Consider the following 20,741-nt stretch of genomic DNA (forward strand, 5'->3'; position numbering starts at 1 on the left):
GGGGCTGTTATGCATTGTAATATGAGGAGCAGCATTTCTGGTGTCTGTACATTAAATGCCAGTAGCACCCTTTCCCAAAGCAAGACAGTAAAAAATTTACCATTCTGGAAAGGAAATCCACAGTGGACACCCACAAAGCTTCCTGATCTCAAAATATGCCACTTTATTCCATATGTAGGTTTTGGGTTTCTGGAACAGTTATATTGTCCTTACAACAACCCCATGAGGTAGAAAAGCTACTGACAAGATGCCTGTCATCATATTCATCAATGGTAATACCACCAAAGGCTAAAGTTTCATTTTAAATTCCCTTATACCTTCAAAATCAACCGAATTTATTTTGAAAAAAAAATGGTCTTCTTTATTAAAAATAACAACACACATACACAGAGGTAAATAAACAGTATACATTTAAGGCTACATTGTTTTGAGATCAAGCTGACTCTATAAAGCAGCTGTTCCATGGGGCTAAGCGGTAGTTAGGAATTGTGGATTCTGAGCTTCATTTATTGCCAGCCCTTGGGTAGATCATAAAGCAGATATAACAGGAGTCAATATATCCACCCAGCCCTAATAATTTTGCTCTGAGTAGAAATGTGAAATCTTTGCTGAATTCTTTTGAAAAAGCAGAGTGAAAATAACTTAGTCCAAGAAGGTACACCAAAATGAATAAGGAATATTTTGAGTAATTAAACCACCAGAAATATAAGACATTTTATATAATCCTACCCCATGGTCTCTGAGAAAAGAGAATAAAGAGAAGAATACAAAGCAAGCTATGGAAAGACAAATACAGCTTTTAAAAGTTCTATCTAATAAACCCCACTAAGAAATTTTTGGCTACCTGGTGTATGCCAGGTACTGTACAATGTAGAACAGTGATTTCCAATCTTTTTGGCACCAGGGTCTGGTTTTGCGGAAGACAATTTTTCCACACATGTGGTGAGATGGTTTTCATTTGGGATGATTCAAGCGCATTACACTTACTGTGCACTTTGTTGCTATTATGACTGCATTGTAATATATAATGAAATAATTAAACAACTCACCATAATGTAGAATCAGTGAGAGCCCTGGGATTATTATCCCACAACTAAATGTTCCCATCTGGGGGTGATGAGGGGCGGTGACAGACCCTAAAGCATTAGATTCTCAGAAATAGTGTGCGATCTACATCCCTCACATGCGCAGGTCACAATAGTGTTTGCGCTCCTGTGATAATCTAATGCTGCTGCTCATCTGTAATGCAAGTGATGGGGAGTGGATGTGAATAACGTTGAAGCCTCACTCACCCACCATTCACCTCCTGCTGTGCAGCCTGGTTTGTAACAAGCCACAGACTAGTATCAGTCAGTGCCTCGGTGTTGAGGACCCCTGATATAGGGTAACTACATTGATTGAGTGAGTGAGTGAGTGAGTGGGTGAGTGCAATGGCACAATCTCAGCTCACTGCAACCTCCGCCTCCTGGGTTCAAGTAATTCTCCTGCCTCAGTCTCCGAAAATAGGTGTGATTACAGGCATGTGACACCACGCCTGGTTTTGTATTTTTAGTAGAGATGGGATTTTGCCATGCTGGTAACGCTGGTCTCAAACTGGTGATCTCAGTTTATTCACCTGCCTCAGCCTCCCAAAGTGCCAGGACTATAGGCCTGAGCCACGGTGTTCTTCTGACTACATTTATTACCAGCCATTTATTACCAGGGTACCCATGTTGTACAGTGCCTGGCATACACCAGGTTGTTAGTTAACACCTATTGATCTAATGCAGGGCTAATAAGGTAAGGTTTATTTTTTTTCCTTCAACATGCTGTGCCTGTTTCAGATGCAAATAAGACCTCAGGAGTCTGCCTGAAGTGACTTAAAATAAAAAATGTTCCCCCAGATGGGAACATTTAGTTGCAAGAAAATCAGTCACTTGGATGGTGTAACAAGTTAGGTATGAATGTATCACTTGTACCAGCTTAGTGAGATGCATGTTTACATCACATAACAAACACGTGTCTGCCATGCTCAGGGCTTACAGTCTGAATTGCTGATGAGAAATAAAGTGGTATCTAGACAACCCCAGAGAATGATGTTCCATATATCCATAAGCATTAGTAGCATTTCTAAAAATTATCAAACATCCAACAAGTCCTTTAAAAACAAGATATCCTAACACGCAAGCAGTTTAGCAGTGTTTTAAAAAATGATAAACAGTGCAACTTCATTCACCTGAAATGGAGCACAAGACTCTTTTGAAGGAACTCCTATCCATTCCTGCAAAAGTTCTGTCGACTCTTGAAGGTACCACAGAACTAAGCGTTTCTTTTGTGTGTGTGTCCAAAGAGGTTTTAGCCAAGACTTTGGCCTCTAGCAGACTCCCTGATTAAAATATGGCTTAGAAACTCTACCTGCCTACCTGAAAAAGCATCAAAACTAGAGAGTACTTTTCACGGGCATGAAAAAATGAAAATAAAATCACATTCTTCTCTTTGCAATTCCCTTTCCCTCACCTTTCACTTCATTAAATATACTTCAGCATCATCGTGCACCGGTGCAGGGACCACTACATATCTAAAAAAGGAAAAAACCCTCAAGTATATGGGGATGGTCTGGCAACTCTGCCTTTGCAGAAATCATTTTTTTCCTCCGGATGGAAGTGTCTCACTGTTTTCAGCATTCTCATCTAACAGGCAAACTTAGTTTCCATTGACTTTGAAAGGGATAAGCTTGAGTCTAAACTCTTAAGCAAGAACGAGGGTTCAATTTTCTAATAATGAAAATCCCAGACAGGTTTTTCAGCCTACCAAATCGTTACAATTTTATTCACCCTTCTCTCTCTCTCCACAACCACTAACATCACCACCCACAAAAGAAGAAGAAAACCCCTCCCATGTTCCCCAAATGTGTGCTGCTGCTAGCTCCGAAGCTCTATAGAGTTTTGTAATGGAGTGTGAACTGCTGGCCCGGATCTAGGCTCGTGTTCTATCTCCTAACCAGTAAGGAGAGAGGGAGGACAAATCCGCTGAGCAGAAAAATAAATAAATAAATAAATAAATAAATAAATAAATAAATAAATAAAAACTTTCCTCCTCATTTATTACCTCTCATGGATGCAGCGCCGATGAGGGTCGCCAGGTGCCCAGGGCGCCTGACAAGCGACCCACTGGCCAGCGCGTTCTTCGCCGGGCCGGGTCCCAGCACCCTGCAGATCTCCGCCCTGCCAGGAAAGGAAGCGGCCCCGCCAGGCAGTGGGATCGGGCACCGCGTCCCGTCCTCACCCTTGGCCAGGGAATGAGTGACATCCTTGATGTACCCTCGGCCCAGAAAACGCGCCACTTCCGAGGGAGGGCGTCGGCGACGGGAAGGACCTCCCGTGCTCCTTAGCAAACATTACGGTCGCAGTTTCCTAAGAGACGCGACTGGGATCGGGGAGGGGCAGGCAGAGGCTGGTGCTGGGGGCAGAGAAAGCGACACTAGGTTGCAGGCTGGTGTGGAAGGGGCATAGGTGCCCCGGAAACAGCCACAGATTTTTCCAGCGGGAGAAGCCCCGCCGCCACCCGTCTTTTTCCTGGACTCACGATGGAACCCGGCACCGAGCCCCCGACTCGTGCGAGGAAGGTGCACTCCACACTGACGGATCCCTGTAAAACACACACCCCGCCAACAGAAGGACCAGGAATGATAGGCGCCCCCATGGCAAGGCCCTGGGCCCCTTCTTTCCTGGGCGCCTTAGGTGGTAGTCGGCCACACCACAACCGCCAGCCAGGAAAGGGCCAGGGCACAGGGCTGCCTGCTGCCCCCTCGACGCCAGTGTCCTCTGCCCAGGAATTTCAAATCCGCAGAGCAGGATGCGGTAGGCACTTCCACCAAACACCCTGGCGAGGGCACCCCGGGAGGCCACCTCCTGGCCAGCACCCCTGATACTTTGCGGCTGCAGGGGAAAGCAGGAGCCCTAGTTTCCAGGCTTCCCTGCCACAGGGGAAGGATGCCAGAGGAGAGAGGGCAGAAGGTGGGGAGCAGTGTCAGGAAGATGTTTCTGGCCTAGGAGGCTTGCACCATCCGAGTCCCCGCGGCTCTATAACAAATAAATTCACCCCAGTGTTCCGGGAGGCCGAGGCAGGAGAAGCACTTGTGTCTAGAAGTTTCAGAGCAGCCTGGGCAACGTGGTGAGACCCCGTCACTACGGAAGACATTTAGTCAGGTGTGGTGGGCCACGCCTGCAATCCCAGCTACCCGGGAGGCTGAGGTGAGAGGCTCTCTTGACACTACAGTGAGTCATAAGCTTGTGCCACTGCACTGCAGCCTGGGTGACAGAGCAAGACCCTTTCTCATAGAATAAATAAATATATGAATAAACTCAGCGTCTGGGTTGGGCCAGATTCCTACCCTCCAAAAGCTAATATAGATGCACATCAGATCTTTCTAGGGCAGTGCTGCAGAGACCGTCACTACATGTGCTGGGTGCTGCTGGACATGGCCAGTAGCTCGGTAAGAAGAGGAGTAGGAGTGAAGGAGTGGAGAAAGAGGAGGAGGAAGAGAGAAGGAAGAGAGGAAAAAGTAAAGAGAAAAAGGAAGCAGGAAACAAGAAGAACAGGAGAGGAGGCGAAAGTGAGAAAATAGTAAGAATAGAGGAAGAGGAGAAGATAAACAGGAGAGCAGGACAAGGGGACCAGGAGAGATGAGGAGATAAACAAAGCTGGGAGGAGGAGAGAAGGAAGAGGAGGAGGAGAGGAGGAGGAAGAGAAAAGAAAGATGAGGAGAGGAGAAGGAGAGGAGGAGAAAAAAGGGAGGAAGGGGAGGAAAAAAGGGAAGAGGAGGAGAAAAAAGGGAGGAGGAGGAGAGAAGGAGGAGAAGCAAGAGAGACAAAGGATGACAGGAGGAGGAGGAGGAAAAGGAGGATCAGAGGAAAATGAGAAGGAGGAGAGGAGACAGAGAGGAGGAGGAGGAGAGGAAGAGTGGGAAAAAAGGAGGAGACAAAAAGGAGGAGAGAAGAAGTAGGAGGAGAGGAGAGGAGAAAAACGAGGAGGAGGAAAGGGGAGAAGGAGCAGAGGAGGAGGAGAAAAAGAAAAGGAAAAGGAAGAGGAAGAAGAGAGGAGGAGGAGAAAGGAGAAGGAGAGAAGGAGGAGGAAGAGAGGAAAAGAAGGATGAGGAGAGGAGAAGAGATAAAGGAGGAGGAGAGGAGGAGAATGAGGAGGAGGAAAATAGGATAAGGAGAGGAAAAGAATATGGAGGAACAGAGAAGGAGGAGGAGGAGCAGGAAAAGATGAGGAGGAGAAGGGGAGAAGGAGAGGAGGACAAGGAGAAGGAGGAGGAGAGGAGAAGGACACAGAGGAGAGGGGAAAAGAAGGAGAAGAGGAGAAAAAGCAGAAGAAGAAGAATAGAGGAGGGGGAGAAAGAGAGGAGAAGGAGGAGGAGAAAGAGTAGGAGAGGAAGAGGAAGAGAGAGGAGAAGGAAGAAGATAAAAAATAGGAGGAGGAGGGGAAGAGGAAAGGAGGAGGAGAAGGAGAGAATGAGGAGGAGAGAAGGAGGAGGAGAAGAAGGGAAATCGGAGAAAGAGGAGGAGGAGATGAGGAGAAAAAAGGGGGGAGAGGGAGGAGAGAAAGAGCAGAAGAAGAAGCAGAGAAGGAGGAGGGAGAGGAAAAGAAGGGGGAGAGGAGGAAAGGAAAAAGGAGGAGCAGGTGGAGAGGGGGAGGAGGAGAGGAGAAGAAGAAGGAGAGGAAGAGTAAATGAGAAGGAAAAGGAGGAGAGGAGAAAGAGAGGAGGAGAAAAAGGAAAAAGGTGAAGAACAAAGTAAGGAGGCGTAGAAGAAGAGAAAAAGGAGGTGGAGGAGGAGAGGAAGGAAGAGAAAAAGAGGAGGAGAGGAGGAGCAGAGGAGGAGAAGGACAGGAAGAGGAGGAAGGCAAAAGAAGGAGGAGGAGCAGAAGAGAAGACAAAAAGGAGGAAGAGAAGAAAAGGAGGAGGTGCAGGAGGAAAAAAGGGACAAGTAGGAGAGAAGGAGGAGGTGGAGGAGAAAAGAAGAAGCAGGAAGAGAAAAAGAAGGCAGAGGAGGAGAGGATAAGGAGTGGAGAATAAAGAGAGAAGAAGGAGGAGGAGAGGAGAAGGAGGAGAAAGAGGAAGAATGTAGAAGAAGAGTAAGAGGAGGAGAGAAAAAGGAGGAGAGGAGGAGGAGGAAAAATAGAGGAGCAGAGGAGAAGAGGAGAAAGAGGAGTGGAGGAGGAAGAGGAGATGAGAAAAGAAGGGGAAGGAGGAGGAGAGGAAGAGAGGAGAGGAAGGAGAAGGAGAAAGATAGGAGAAGGAGGAGGAAGAGAGAAGAAAAATAAGGAGGAAAAAAGAGAAGAGGAGAAGAGTAGAAAGAGGAGGAGGAGGAAGAAAAGGAAAGAAGAAGAGGAGAAGAAGGAGGAGAATAGGAGGAGTAAAAGATGAGTAGGAGGGGGAGGAGATGGGGAGACGGAGAGGTTTAGGGCGAGGAAGATGAGAAAAGAGGAGGAGAACAAGAGAAGGAGGAAAAGGAGGAGAGAAAAAGAAGGAGGAGGAGAGGAGAAGGAGGAGAAGGGGAGGAAGAGGAAAAGGAGGGGAGGGGGAGGAGGAAGTAGAGAGGATAAGAGGGGGAAGAGAGGAGAAATAGGAGGAGCAGGAAGGAGAAGGAGGAGAAAAAGAGAAGGAGAAGAGGAGAAGGGAGGAGGAGGAAAAGGAGAGGAACAGACGAGGAGGACAGGAGAAGGAGGAGGGGGAGGAGGAGTAGAGAAGAAGAATGAGAGGAGAGGAGAAGAAGAAGAACAGGAGGAGGAGATGATAAGAGAAGGAGGAGAGAAGGAGGAGAAGAAGAGGAGAGTAGGAGGAGAGGAAGAGATGAGGATGAGAGGAGGAGGGAGAGGAGAAGGGGAAGGAGGAAAAAGAGAAGAGAGGAGGAGAGGAGAAGGAGAAGGTGAGGAGGTGGAGGAGAGGAAGAGGAGGAGGAGAGAAGCAGTAGAAGGAAAGGAGGAGGAGGAGGAAAAAGAGAGAAGAAGAGAAGAAGAAGGAGGAGGAGAGGAGGAGGAAACAATGGGAGGTGGAGGAGAGTAGGAGATGGAGGAGGAGAAGAGGAGAGGAGGAGGAGAGAAAGATGAGAGGAAGAAAAGGAGAGGAGAAAGAGAGAGGAGAAAAGGAGGAGGAGAGGAGGAAGTGAAGGGGAGAAAGAGGAGATAATGAGGAGGAGAGGAGTGGGAGGAGGAAGAGGAAAGGAGGAGATGGAAAAGAGAAAGAGAAAAGGAGGAGAAGGAGAAAAAAGTTATCATTGTGGCATTCAGGAATTATGACTATTGTCATGGCTTTTGGATTAAAGTTTAAACTCAATAGGAGAGATGGGAACAAAGATCAAAGATCCAGATTATTTCAGAGCTCAATTTCAGACTGAAAAAAAAAGATACATGGTAATACACAAGTGGACGTTGCCAATGCAAAAGAGTTGCATTATTTTGGTTTTGGATCCAGCCATATGTCAACATACACAATGTAGGCAGTGCCTAGGAGAGGGCAGAGAGCCACAACACTTAGGTCCTGGGCCTAGTGATACATCACAATCTCTTTTTGGTCAGAGCCCAAACAGTAGAGGAGAGCCACATCACCTAGGTTCTAGGTTCAGCAATACATCACAATACTTTCTGAGAGGAGGACCAAAGCAGGAGAGCTACATCACCTAGGTGAGAGCCCCAGAGATATGGCACAATGCCTTCTGTGGGTAGGGATCAGGAAGAAGAGGAAAGTGACATAACCTAGGGACTACAGCCAGCTATATGTTACAATCATCCCAAGGGGCAGGGACGATGCATGAGAGGAGAGTCACATCAAGTAAGTGCTGAGTAAAGCAATATGTAACAATCAGAGAAGAGTGTCATCTCCTACATGCTGGCCCATGAGATATGTTACAACATCCCCTATGGGCAAAGCCCAGGTAAGAGAAGAGATTAACATCAAATCATTGATGGGCTAAGAGATACTTTGCAATGCCCCCTGTAGAAAGAGACTAGGAGAAATAAATCAGATTGCCTGTGTGCTTGGCCCAGGGATAAGTCCCTTTTTCATCTGTGGAAATGGCCCAGGTGGGTGAGGAGAGTTACATCACTTAGATGCTGGGAACAGAGATATGTAACAATCTCTTCTATAAGCAAGACCCTGGTAAGAAAAGAAAGATACATCAAATATTTATGGACCCACAGATGCCCCCTTTTTTGACAGTGTCAAGGCAAGAAAGTCACATCACCTTGGTCCCGGGCCCAGCAATAGGTCACATTACCTTCTGAAGACAGGGCCAAAGCAAATGAGTAACATCTTGGAGCTGGGCCCAGGATATATGTAACAGTCTCCCCTGTGGGCAGAACCTAGGAAAAAGAGAAGTGTCACATTAGCTAGGTGCTGAGCCCAGATATATGTCACCATCCCTCCAGGCAAGAGATGAGAGTACATTACCTGGGTGAGGAGTGCAGGGAGATATCACAATCCCCTTTTTAGGCTGTGCCCAGGCAGAAGAGTCACATCGCCTAAGTGTTAGAATGAGCAACGTGTCACAATGCCCCTTGTGTGCAGCGCCAAGGTAGGAGAGAAAACTTATATCACCTGAGTGCAAGTCCCAGCGATATGTAATAATGCCGCCTGCAAGAGGCACCAAGGCTTGAGAATAGAGTCATCTCACCTAGGTGCTGGGTCCAGCAATATATCACCATTCTATTTGTGAACCAAGCCCAGGCAGGAGAGTCAACTCCAGTGTTTGGCAGAGGCGTATGTCAAAATCACACCTTCAAAAACGCCAGGCATGAGATTAGCAATCCCTCACATGTCCTGGTTCTAGGTCTGAGAGTCAATATGTCTTGTATGTTGTGTGAAGCACGTGAGTCACAACCTCAACTGTGAACTGGATCTGTGCAGCAACTTCTCAATGTTTTCTGGGCATTGTGTCCCCTTAGATAAGTCACAGCCTGACACGTGTGCTAAATGATGGTTTGAGGGTCACCCAATCCATGCATAACAAATCCATGTATGAGAGTCAACATTGCAACTCTTGACTGCCTTTAGATATAAGATTCAAAACCTCAAGAGTGGGCCATGCTCATGTGAGAGTACAACAATCTTTACTCTTGACTATGTCTCTTACTACTGTCACAATCTCACCTTTGAGCTGGCTCTGTTAGTGTACTCTCTGTACCACTCAAAGAAGTTACGAGATACATGGTTTGGCTCTATATCCTCACCCAAATCTCATTTACAATTGTAATCTCGACGTGTCAAGGGAGGAAGGTAATTGGATCATGGGACAGTTTCCCCCATGCTGTTTTTGTGAAAGTGAGTGAATTCTCTCAGATCTGATGGTTTTAAGTGTAGGAGGTTCCTCCTTCATTCACTTTCTCCCTCCTGCTACCTTGTGAAGAAGGTCCCTGCTTCCCCTTCTGCTATGATTATATATTTCCTGAGGCCTCCCCAGCCATGTGGAACTGTGAGTCAATTAAACCTCTTTTCTATCTAAATTTCCTGGTCTTTGGCAGTTCTTTACAGCAGTGTGAAAATGAACTAATACTAATACAATGTGATATGCATGAGAGTTGCAATCTGCATTAAGACCTTCATGCTGGCATGGACCCATGATTGTACGTGTCACTCTAAGCTCAGGTATGAGAGTCAACACCTCCCCGGTTGACTGGGTCTAAATAGAAGAGTACTCATCTGCCTATGAGCTGGGTTTAGAAATGGGTCACTATCCCATCTGTGGCCAGATGTTCACATATGACTAACACAATTCCGTCTGTAGACTGTGTCTACGTGTGAGATTCAGCATCTCACCAGTGGGTGGTGTCCATTGTGAGGACGACTATTTTAAGGATTAGCAGGGTGTGCATACCAGAAACACAGCATCTCTTGTGTCCTTGGACCTGTGATGACACTCTCTGTACCACATGAGGACTTTACACAATATGCAAGAGAGTGGTAAACTTCTGTGATCTTTATACAAAGAGGACACCCAGGATCTTACCTTTTCCCTAAGCCTAGCTATAAGAGACAGTATCGCTCTTATTGGCTAGTTCAAGGTATGAGAGTCATCATCACACCAGTGAGCTGGGCCAGGATATATGTCACAGTCACTCCTCTGGATTAGGAGTAAGCAGGAGAGTAACATTACCTGGGTTTGGGGCCAGATATATGTCACAATCTTCTCTGAGGGGTGAGCAATATGTCACAATGATCTGTGTATTCAAGTCTCAGTCAAAAGGGCCTCATCACCTTGTTGCGGGGTCCAGTGATGTATCATAATCTTTTCTGTTAGGAGGGTGCAGGCAGAAAAGAAGAGTCACATTTCCTAGGTAGTGTATGCAGATATATGTCACAAGGCCCCCTGTGGGCAGGGCCCAGGCAGGAGCCTTTTATTTTCTAGGTGTTGGACCCAGCGTTATTTCACAATACACCAAATATGTGGGGCCTGGGAGAAAAGAGAGTCGCATCACATAAGTGCTGGGCCAAGTGATATGTTATAGTAACCCTCTTTCGCAGGGCCCCGGCAGAAAAATAAATGTGTCACATCACCCAGGTGATAAACAAAAAGATATGGCATAACACCCCTGAGGGCAGGGCTCATGCAGAAGAGGTGCATCACACAGTTGTTAAGATCGGCCATATGTCACAATACACAATCTAGGTTGAGCTCAGGCAGGAGAAAAGAGTAACATTACCTATGTGCTGGGCTCAGCGATACATCACAATACCTCCTTGGTCAGAGCCCAAGAAGTAGAAGAGAGTTACCTCACCTAGGTGCTGAGTCCATCAGTATGTCACAATACTCACTGAGGGAAGGGCCCAAGAATGAGGATTACATCATTTTGATGAGGGGCCCAGAGCTATGTACAAATGCTCCCTGTGGGTAGGGCTTAGGAAAAAAGAAGAGAGTCACATAACCTGTCACATAACCTAGACAGATGAGCCCAGCCCTATGTCAAAACTACAACAGTGGTCAGAGTCCAGGCATGAGAGGAGAATCACATCACATAAATGTTGGTTGAAGGGATATGCCACAATCCCCACTGGGACAGAAGCAGAAAAATAAGGAGAATTACACCATCTAGGCAATGGACCCAGAGATACGTTGCCGTGACCCCTGTGGGCAATGGCCAGGCAGTAGAATCACATCACCTGTGTGTAGGGCCTAGGGATAATTCACTCTACCTTCTGTGGGCATAAGACATGTCACAATCTCTTCTAATGGCAAAGCCCAAGTAAGCGAGAAGAGTCACATCAAATAGTTCATGAACTTAGAGATATGTCACAGGGCCCCCTGTGGGCAGGGTCCAGGGAAGAGACTCACATCATCTTGGTGCTGAGCCCAGCAATATGTCACAAAGTTTTCTGGAGTCAGGACCAAGGCAAAAGGGTAACATCACCTTACCATTGGGTCCAGAGACACTTCACAGCTCTCCTGCAGGCAGAACCTAAAAAGAATAGAAGATTCACATCAACTCAATGCTGGGCCAGTGATGGGTCACAATGTTCCCTGTGAGCAGAGATCAGGCAGAAGTGAGTCACATCACCTGGCTAATGGGTGCAGAGATGTCACAATGCCTCCTGAAGGCAGGGCCCAGGCAGGAGAGTTACATCACCTGGGTTCTGGACCCAGCAATATATCACAATGGGCCGTGTGGGCAGGGTACAGGCAGGAGAATCACATAACTTGAGTGTTGGGCCCAGTGATATGTCACAACGCCTTCTGTGCACAGTGACAAAAGAGAAGGGTAGACTCACATTAACTGGATATAAGGCCTAGTGACAGTGATATGTCACAGTGCTGTCTGTGGGAAGTGCCAAGGCAGTGGACTAGAGTCCCATCATGAAGGTTCTGGGTTTAGCAAGATGTCAAAATTCCATCTGCGGGTTGGGCCAAGGCAGAAGGGTCAAATCACTTAGTTCCTGGACAGAGGCATATGTCACCCAATCTCACACGCAGAATGATCCAGGGATAAAGTTAAAATTCTTGCACGTGACCCAATTCTAAGTATGGGAGTCAACATCTCCTCTACGTTGGGTCTAAATACATGAGTCACAATCTCAATGCTGTACTGGGTCTGTGCGTGAGAAGCTCGCTTTCTTCTGTGCACTACGCCTCCTTAGTAGAGTTGCAGCCTCACAGGTGGGCTGAATCTTGGTCTGAGTCACCAGCCCACCTGTGGACTGGATCCACCTATAACAGTCACTCTTTCAAGTTTCCACTGCCTCCAAATGTGACATTCAGAACCTGAAAAGTTGGCCATGTTCACATGGCAGTATGACCGCCTTTACTGTCAAGTGGATGTGCATACAAGTGTCAAACTCTCACCTGTGCTGTGCCTTGTCAGAAAACACTTTGTAGCACCAGAGGGCTTTCTGCATGAGAGTCTCGATATGCTCTGAGATCTCCCTGCTGGTATGGAGCCATGGTTATAATTTTTACCCTAAGCCCTTGTCAGAGGGTCAACTTCTCTCCAATTGGCTGGGTCCAAATAGGACTGTCCTCACCTAACTATGAACTAGGTTTAGAAATGAGTCACCTGGCCAGGCGTGGTGGCTCATGCCTATAATCCCAGCACTTTGGGAGGCCAAGGCGGGCAGATTACGAGGTCAGGAGATAGAGACCATCCTGCCTAACACGGTGAAACCCCGTCTCTACTAAAAATACAAAAAAAAAAAAAAAAAAAAAAAAAATTAGCCGGGCATGGTGGCAGGTGCCTCTAGTCCCAGCTATGCAGGAGGCTGAGGCAGGAGAATGGCATGAACCCGGGAGGCAGAGCTTGCAGTGAGCCAAGATTGTGTCACTGCACTCCAACCTGGGCAACAGAGCGAGACTCTGCCTAAGAAAGAAAGAAAGAAAGAAAGAAAGAAAGAAAGAAAGAAGGAAGGAAGGAAGGAAGGAAGGAAGGAAGGAAGGAAGGAAAGATAGAAAGAAAGAAAGAAAGAAAGAAAGAAAGAAAGAAAGAAAGAAAGAAAGAAAGAAAGAAAGAAAGAAAGAAAGAAAGAAAGAAAGAAAGAAAGAGAGAGAGAAAGGACTCAGCATCCCAACTGTAGCATATGACAGAAACAATTCCAGCTGTGGTCTGTGTCAACTTGTGAGAGTCAGGACCTCACCTGTGGGCTCTGTCCACGTGTAAGGGTGAAAATCCTAATGTATGGTAGGGTGAGAATATGAGAAACACAATCTCATTTGGATGCCGGTCTCTGTGATGGCATTCTGTTCCACACTAGGGATTTGCACAATGTGTGAGAAAGTAATAATTTTCTATAACCTTCATACAAAGAGGAGACATGGGATCTTACCCGTTTCTCTAATCCCAGCTAAAACAGACAGTATCGTTTCTGTTGGCTGATGTGTGGCATGAGAATCATTATTGCAACTGTTAGTTGGACCAAGATATATGTCACAGTCTTACCTGTGGGTAGGGAGCAAACAGGAGAGTCACATCACCTGTGATGTGAATATTGTGAAATATTCACCTGTGTTCTGGGCCAGGAATATATCACAATCTTCCCTGACACAAGGGACCAGGCAGAAGAGTCACATCACCTGGGTACTCAGCCAGGAATATGTTACAATCCCCTCCTGAAAGCAGGGTGCAGGCTGCAGAGTCACATGACCTTGGTAATGGGCCTAGCGATATGTCAAAATGCTTTCTGTGGGCAAGGCCCAATTACGAGAGACTCATCATCTGTTTGCTAAGGCCAGCAATATGTCACAATCTTCCCTGTAAGCAGGGTGCAGGAGAAGAAGACAGCGACATCTCTTAGTTGATGAATACAGAGATATGTCACCAGGTCCACTGTGGACAGGCCCCAGGCAGGACCTTCCATTTTCTAGGTATTGGGCCCAGCGATATGTCACAAAACCCAAAACATGTGAGGACCAGGCAAAAAAAAAAAAGACTCACCTCACCTCCATGCCGGGTCAAGTGATATGTCACAATCTTCTTATTTGGCAGGTCCCAGGCAACAAAAATGTGTCACATCTCCTAGGTGATGAGTAAATTGTATCATCTAATACCCTTGTCTTCAGGGCTCATGGAGAAGAGTCACATCACCTACTTATTGGGTTCAACCATATATTACTATACCCAATGTATGCCGGGCCCAGGCAGGAGAGGAGAGTAACATCCCCTAGGTCCTGTGTCCAGGGATACATCACAGTGCCTCCTTGAGCAGAGTCCAAGAAGTAGAGAAGAGTCACACTACTTAGGTGCCAGGTACAAAAAATTCCTACAATACTTCCTGAGAGAAAGGCCTAGCCAGAAGTGTCACATCACCTTGGTGAGGGCACAGGAAATATGTAGCAATGTCCCTGGTAGCGCTAGAAAAAAAGAGAAGCATCACATAACATAGAGTCAGCGCTCATTTATCTGTCACAATCACACCAGTGGGCAGGGCTCAGGCAAGAGTGAGTAGTATCATGTAGGTGCTGCAGCAAGCAATATGTCACAATTACCACTGTGGGCAGGTCCAGCGAAGAAAACAAGAATCACATCACCTAGGTCATGAGCCCAGAAATATGTCACCGTGGCCCTTGTGGACAATAACCAGGCAGAAGAATGACATTGCTTGTGTGCTGGGTCTAGTGATAATTCATTATCCCTTCTGTGGGCCTGGCACAGGCAAAAGAGAAGAGTCACAACACCTAGCTGCTTGGCCCAGAGATACGTCACTATCTGTTCTATGGGCAAAGTCCACATAAAACAGCAGAGTCACATCAAATAATCGATGTAGCCAGAGATATGTCATAATGCCTTCTGTTGGCAGGGCCCATGCAAGAGAGTCACATCACCTAGGTGTTGGACCCAGCCATATGTCACAATACACAATGTATTCAGGGCTCAGGCAAGAGATAATAGTCACATCATTCAGGTCTTGAATCCATTGAAACATTACAATTTTTTATTGAGCCAAGGCTAGGCAGCAGAGGAGAGTCACACCATCTGCTTTAGGTCCAGCAATACCTGACCCCTGAGAGGAAGGCCCAGGTAAAAGGGTAACATCATGTAGGTGACAGGCCTAGAAATATGTCACAATTCTCTGTGTGGGTAAAGATCAGAATGAAAATGGAAGTTACATAACCTAATAGGTGGGCTGATCTATATGTCACAATCACTCTAGTGGGAAGAGCTCAAACACGAGAGGAGAGTCACACCACATAGGTGCTGCATATTTTGCAATACAGAATGTATGCAGAGCCCGGAAAGGAGAGGACAGTCACATCACTTAGGTGCTGTGCCCAGCAATACATTACAATCTCTTCTAGGGCACAGCCCAAGCAGTACAGGAGTTATATTACCTTGCTGCTGGACCCAAAAATATGGCAAAATATACCCTGAAAAAAGAGCCCAGGCAGAAGACTCACCTCATCTGGGGAGAGTTCCAGAAATATGTCAAAATGCCTCCTGTGGGTAAGGCTCAGGATGAAGAGAAGAGAAAAATAACCTAGGGGCTGGGGCCAGCCATATGTTACAACAACCTCAGTGAGCAGGGTCCAGGTATGAGGGGAGGGTCATATAACATAGACGCTGTGCCAAGTGATACGTCACAAGTCACACTGTGGACAGGTCTCTGGAAATAAAGGAGAGTCACATAATCTAGTTTATGGTTGCAGAGATACATCACAATGTGTGCATCTATTATCCTTATGGACAGGAGCCAGGCAGAAGAATCATATCTCCTGTGGGCTGTGTCCAGGGATAAGTTACTCTCCCTTCTGTGATCAGAGCCCAGGAAGAAAAGAAGAGTCACATTACTTAGGTGGGCCCAGAGATATGTCACAATGTCACCTGCTGGCAAATACCAAGTAAGAGAGGAGAATAACATCAAATAGATAATGGGTCCAGAAATAGGTCACAATTCCCCCTATAGGCAGAATCTAGGCAGGAGACTTACCTCACCTGGGTTTTAACCTAGCCATATGTCACAAGATGCAATTTGGGCAATGCCAAGAGAGAAGAATAAAAAACATATACCCTAGGTGCTAAGGGCAGGAATATGTCACAACTCCATGTGACATTCCTGGACCTAACACCTAGGGTGTATGTCTTTATTGTGACATCCTCACTCAGGTGCCTGAAAGAAGCGTATGTCACAATGAGAGCTGCAGGTAGGTTCAAGGATAAGATGAAAAATCCTACACATGTCCCTATTCTGGGTATGAGAGCAAACACCTCTTGTATGCTGGGTCTGAGTACAAAATTTACAGTATCAGCAATGGACTGAATCTGTGCATGAGAACTTCAGTTCCTTATGTGCAATGTGTCTTATTCATGGAGTCATAGTCTGAGATTCAGCAACCCACCTGTGAATTACATCCATGTATGAGAGTCAATTATCCAACTTTTAACGTCCTCCTAATGTGAGATTCAGAACCTCAGCAGTAAGCCGAGTTCATGTGCAAGAATGAAAATCTTTACTATGAGTTTTGTGTGCATAAGAGTATTGCAATCTCACCTGGGCCAGAGATAGGTTACAATCCCCTCCTGAAAGCAGGACACGGGCAGCAAAGTCACCTCACCTGGATGCCGTTCCCAGCAGTAAATCACAGTGTTCTCTGTTAGCAAGGAACATGAAGGAGAGACACATCACCTGGGCTTCTGGGCCCAGTAATACATCACAATCTCCCCTGAGGCAAGAACATAAAAAGAAGAAGAGGAGTCACATCAGCTCGGTGCTGGGTCAGTCATAGGTCACAATCCCCTCTGTGAGCAGGAACCACGCAGGAGAAGTGAGTCCCAACAGTGTCCCCTGTGGGCAGCGCCAAGGCAGGATAATAGGGTCACATCAAGAAGGTGATGTGTCCAACAAGAAGTCACAATCCTGTATGTGGACTGGGTCCAGACTACAGATCAGATCACTCAGGTGCTGGCCAGAGGCATATATCACATTTACACCTGTAGGAAGGTCATAGAATGATATTTACAATCCAGCACATGTCCTGTTTCTAAGTATGTGAGTTAACACCTCATATACGTTGGGTCTAACAACATGGGTTCATCTCAACAATAAACTGGATCTGTGCACTAGAGGCACAATCTTCCCTGTGTGCTGTTTTATCTGAGTGAGTTACAGCTGTACAGGTGTGCTGAATATTGGTCTTAGAGTCATCAACCTACCTGTGGACCAGATTCAGAGATGAGAATCAATTTTCCAACATTTGACTGCTTTTGGTTGTGAAATCCAGAGCCTTCACAATGGGCTGTGTTCATGTGGGAAGATGACAATTTTTTCTGTCAACTTGGTGAGTGTCAAAATCTCACTTATGTGTCACCCTAGGACTTTATACGTTATGCATGAGATCCTCAATCTGCTCGGAGGCATTTGTGCTGGTATGAATCTTGATCATTCCTGTGCTCTTAAGCCCAAGTATGAGAATCAACATCTCTCCAATTAGCTGAGTCCAGAATGAAGAATCTTCACCTTCCTATGAGCTGAGCTTAAAATGAGTCACCATCCCAACTGTGCTCACATGTTTACATATGAGAGCCACAATCTCAACTGTAGACTGTGTCCACATGTAAGATTCAAGACCTCAATAATGGGCTTTGTTCAAGTGAGAAAATGATGAGAAACAACCTCACCTGTGTCTTGGGCTCTGTGTTGACACTCTCTGTACCACCCAAGGGCTTTCTATGAAATGTGAGACAGGGTAGTTCTCTATGACTTTCATGCAAAAATGAGACCTAGGATTTGACCCATTTTCCTAAACCCAACTAAGAGACACAGTATCTTTCATATTGGCTGGATGAAGTTATGAGAGTCATTGTGACACCTGTAAACTGAACTAAGACATATGTGACAGTCCCACAATCGGGTAAGGAGGGAGTGAGCAGGAGAGTCACACCACCTGGGTGCTGTGCCAGAGATATTTACAACCTTCTCTGAGGGCAGTGACCAGGCAGGAGAGTCACATCATGTTGTTGCTGGGCTAGGGTTATGTCATAATTTTTCCTGATAGTAGGGACCAGCAAGAGAGTCACAGTACCTGTGTTTTTAGCCAGCGATATGTTACAATCCCCTCCTGAAAGCAGGACTAAGGCAGCAGAGTCTCTTCACCTGGTTGCTGGGCCTAACAATATGTCACAATGTCTTCTGTGGCTAGGCCCAATCAGCAAAGGCACATTACCTAGTGCTGGCTCCAGTGATGTGTCGCAATACTTTTTTTTTATTTTTTGGCATGGCCCAGGCAGAAGACAAAATTTGAAATACCTAGTGATGAACAAAAGACACACCATAATAAACTTGTGGGCTGGACCCGTGCAGGAGAGTCACATCACCTAGGTGTTGGACCCAGCCATATTTCACAGTACACAATATATGTGGGGCCCAGGCAGGAGAGGAGAGTTTCATCACCTGCTTACCGGGCTCAGTGATATGTCACCATCTCCCCTGCGCACGGGGTGCAGACAGCAGAGGAGTGTCACATTTCCTAAGTGATAGACGTAGTGATATGTCACAGGTCTCCTGTGGACAGGGCCCAGGCAGGAGCCTTTTATTTTCTAGATGTTTAGTGTAAAATTATGTCACAATATCCTAAATATCCAGGACCCAGACAAAAGAGGAGCGTCATGTTAACTAGAATCTGTGTCCAGTAATATGTCACAATCCCCGCGTTTGGCAAGGCCCAGGCAGAAGAGGAGAGACACATCACATAGGAAACAGACATAAAAAATGTCATAATGCCTCTGTGAGCAGGGCTTATGTGAGAGAGTAGCATCACCTAGGCGTGATAACATGCAATGTGTCACAACACACAATATGTGCAGGGCCCAGGCAGGAGAGGAGAGTCCCATCGCCTACATGCAGAGCACACATCAACACATAAAAATTCCTTATCGGTCAGAGTCCAAGATGTTGAGCAGGGTCACATCACCTAAATGCTTGGTCCAGCAATATGTCACAATACCCTCTGAGCGAAGGGCCCAGGCAGGAGAGTGAGTCACATCACCTAGGTAAGAGACCCACAGAGACGTCACAATATTTTCTATGACCCAGGTCCTGGCAAAAGAAACACATCATCTGGTTTCTGGATCCAGTGATATGTCACAATTTTTTCTGTGGTCAGGGTGTAGGCAGAGGTGAAGAGTCACGTTTCCTAGGTGATATGTCACAATGCCTACTGTGGGAACGGTCCAAGCAAGAAACTCAAATTACCTTGGTAATAGTCCATGCAATTTGTAATAATGCCTTTTGAAGGCAGCGCTAAGGCAAAAAAGTGACATCACCTTGGTGTTGGGTCCAGCCATATGCCACAATGCTTCCTGTAGACATCACCAAGGCAGAACAGAAGACTCACATCACCTAGGGACAAGGTCTACCAGTATGTCACAATGCCCCTGTGGACATTGTCAAGGAAAGAGTAGAGTCACATCACCTAGCTTCTGAGTTCAGTGATACGTCACAATCCCTTCTGTGGGCTGGCCCACACAAGGAGAGTCAAATCACTTGGGTTCTGGGAAGAGGCACATGTCACACCTACAAGAAGGTCCAAGGATGAGATTAAAAATTCCACACATGTCCAAATTCTAGGTAGGAGAGTCAATACCTCCTGTATGTTGCTTGGAAATACATGAGCCACAATCTCTACAATGGACTGAATCAACTCACGAGAGCCTCAGTGTTTTCTGTGTACTGTGTTCCCTTATTAGAATCACAGTCTCACGGGTGTGCTAGATTTTGGTCTGAGAGACAGCAGTCAACCTGCGGACCAGATCCACTCATGAGAGTCAACTTTCCAACTTTTGACTGTCTCCAGGTATGAGATTCAGAACTTCAACAGTGGGCTGTGAAAGGATGATCATCTTTACTGTTTGCTGTGTGTATGCAAGAGTGTCACAATCTTACCTTTATTCAGGGCCATGTTAAGACATGTTCTGTATCACCCAAGGGCTTTATATGGTATGCATGGGAGTCACAATTTCCTCTAAATCCTTTGTGCTGGTATGAACCCATGATAGTGTCTGTAGCTTTAAGCCCAGGTATGACAGTCGACATCTTTCTAATTGGCTGGGTCCAGATAGGAGAGTCCTCACCTGCCAGAGCTGGGTTTAGAAATGAGTCACCATCACAACTCCGAACAGAAATTCACAAATGAATGTCACAACTTTAACTGTGGACTGCATCCATGTGTGAGATTAAGTTCCTCACTGGTGGGCTTTGTCCATCTGTAAGGGTGACAATCCTAATGGTTGTCAGGGTGAGCACACAAGCCACACAATCTCATCTGCATGCTGGGCCTTGTGATGACACTCCACTCTCTCTACCACCCAAGGGCTTTATACAATATGTGAGAGAGTGGTAACCTTTTTAACCTTCGTACAGAAAGGAAACCTAGGATCTTACCCATTTTTCTACACTTAGCTATGACAGACAATATTTGTCCTCTTAGCCAGTTCAAAATATTAGAGTCATTGTCGCACCTGTGCACTGAGCCAATATATATGTCAGAATCCTACCTGTGTGTAGGGAGCAAACAGAAGAGTCACATCACATAAGTGCTGGGCAAGAGATATGTGACAATCTTTTCTAAAAGAAGGAACCAGAAAAAAGAGACACATCACTTGGGTTCTCAGCCAGGGACATGTTACAATTCCCCACTGAAAGCAGGGCACGGCCAACAGCAACACATCACCAGGATTCAGGGCTCAGTGTTATGTCACCCTGTGACCTTTGGGTAATACCCAGGCATGAAAGACACATCACCTCATTTCTGGGTTCCACAATATGTAGCAATCTTTCCTATAAGCAG

The sequence above is a fragment of the Chlorocebus sabaeus genome, chromosome 6 (assembly GCF_047675955.1).
Source record: "Chlorocebus sabaeus isolate Y175 chromosome 6, mChlSab1.0.hap1, whole genome shotgun sequence".
In the NCBI taxonomy this organism is placed as follows: domain Eukaryota; kingdom Metazoa; phylum Chordata; class Mammalia; order Primates; family Cercopithecidae; genus Chlorocebus; species Chlorocebus sabaeus.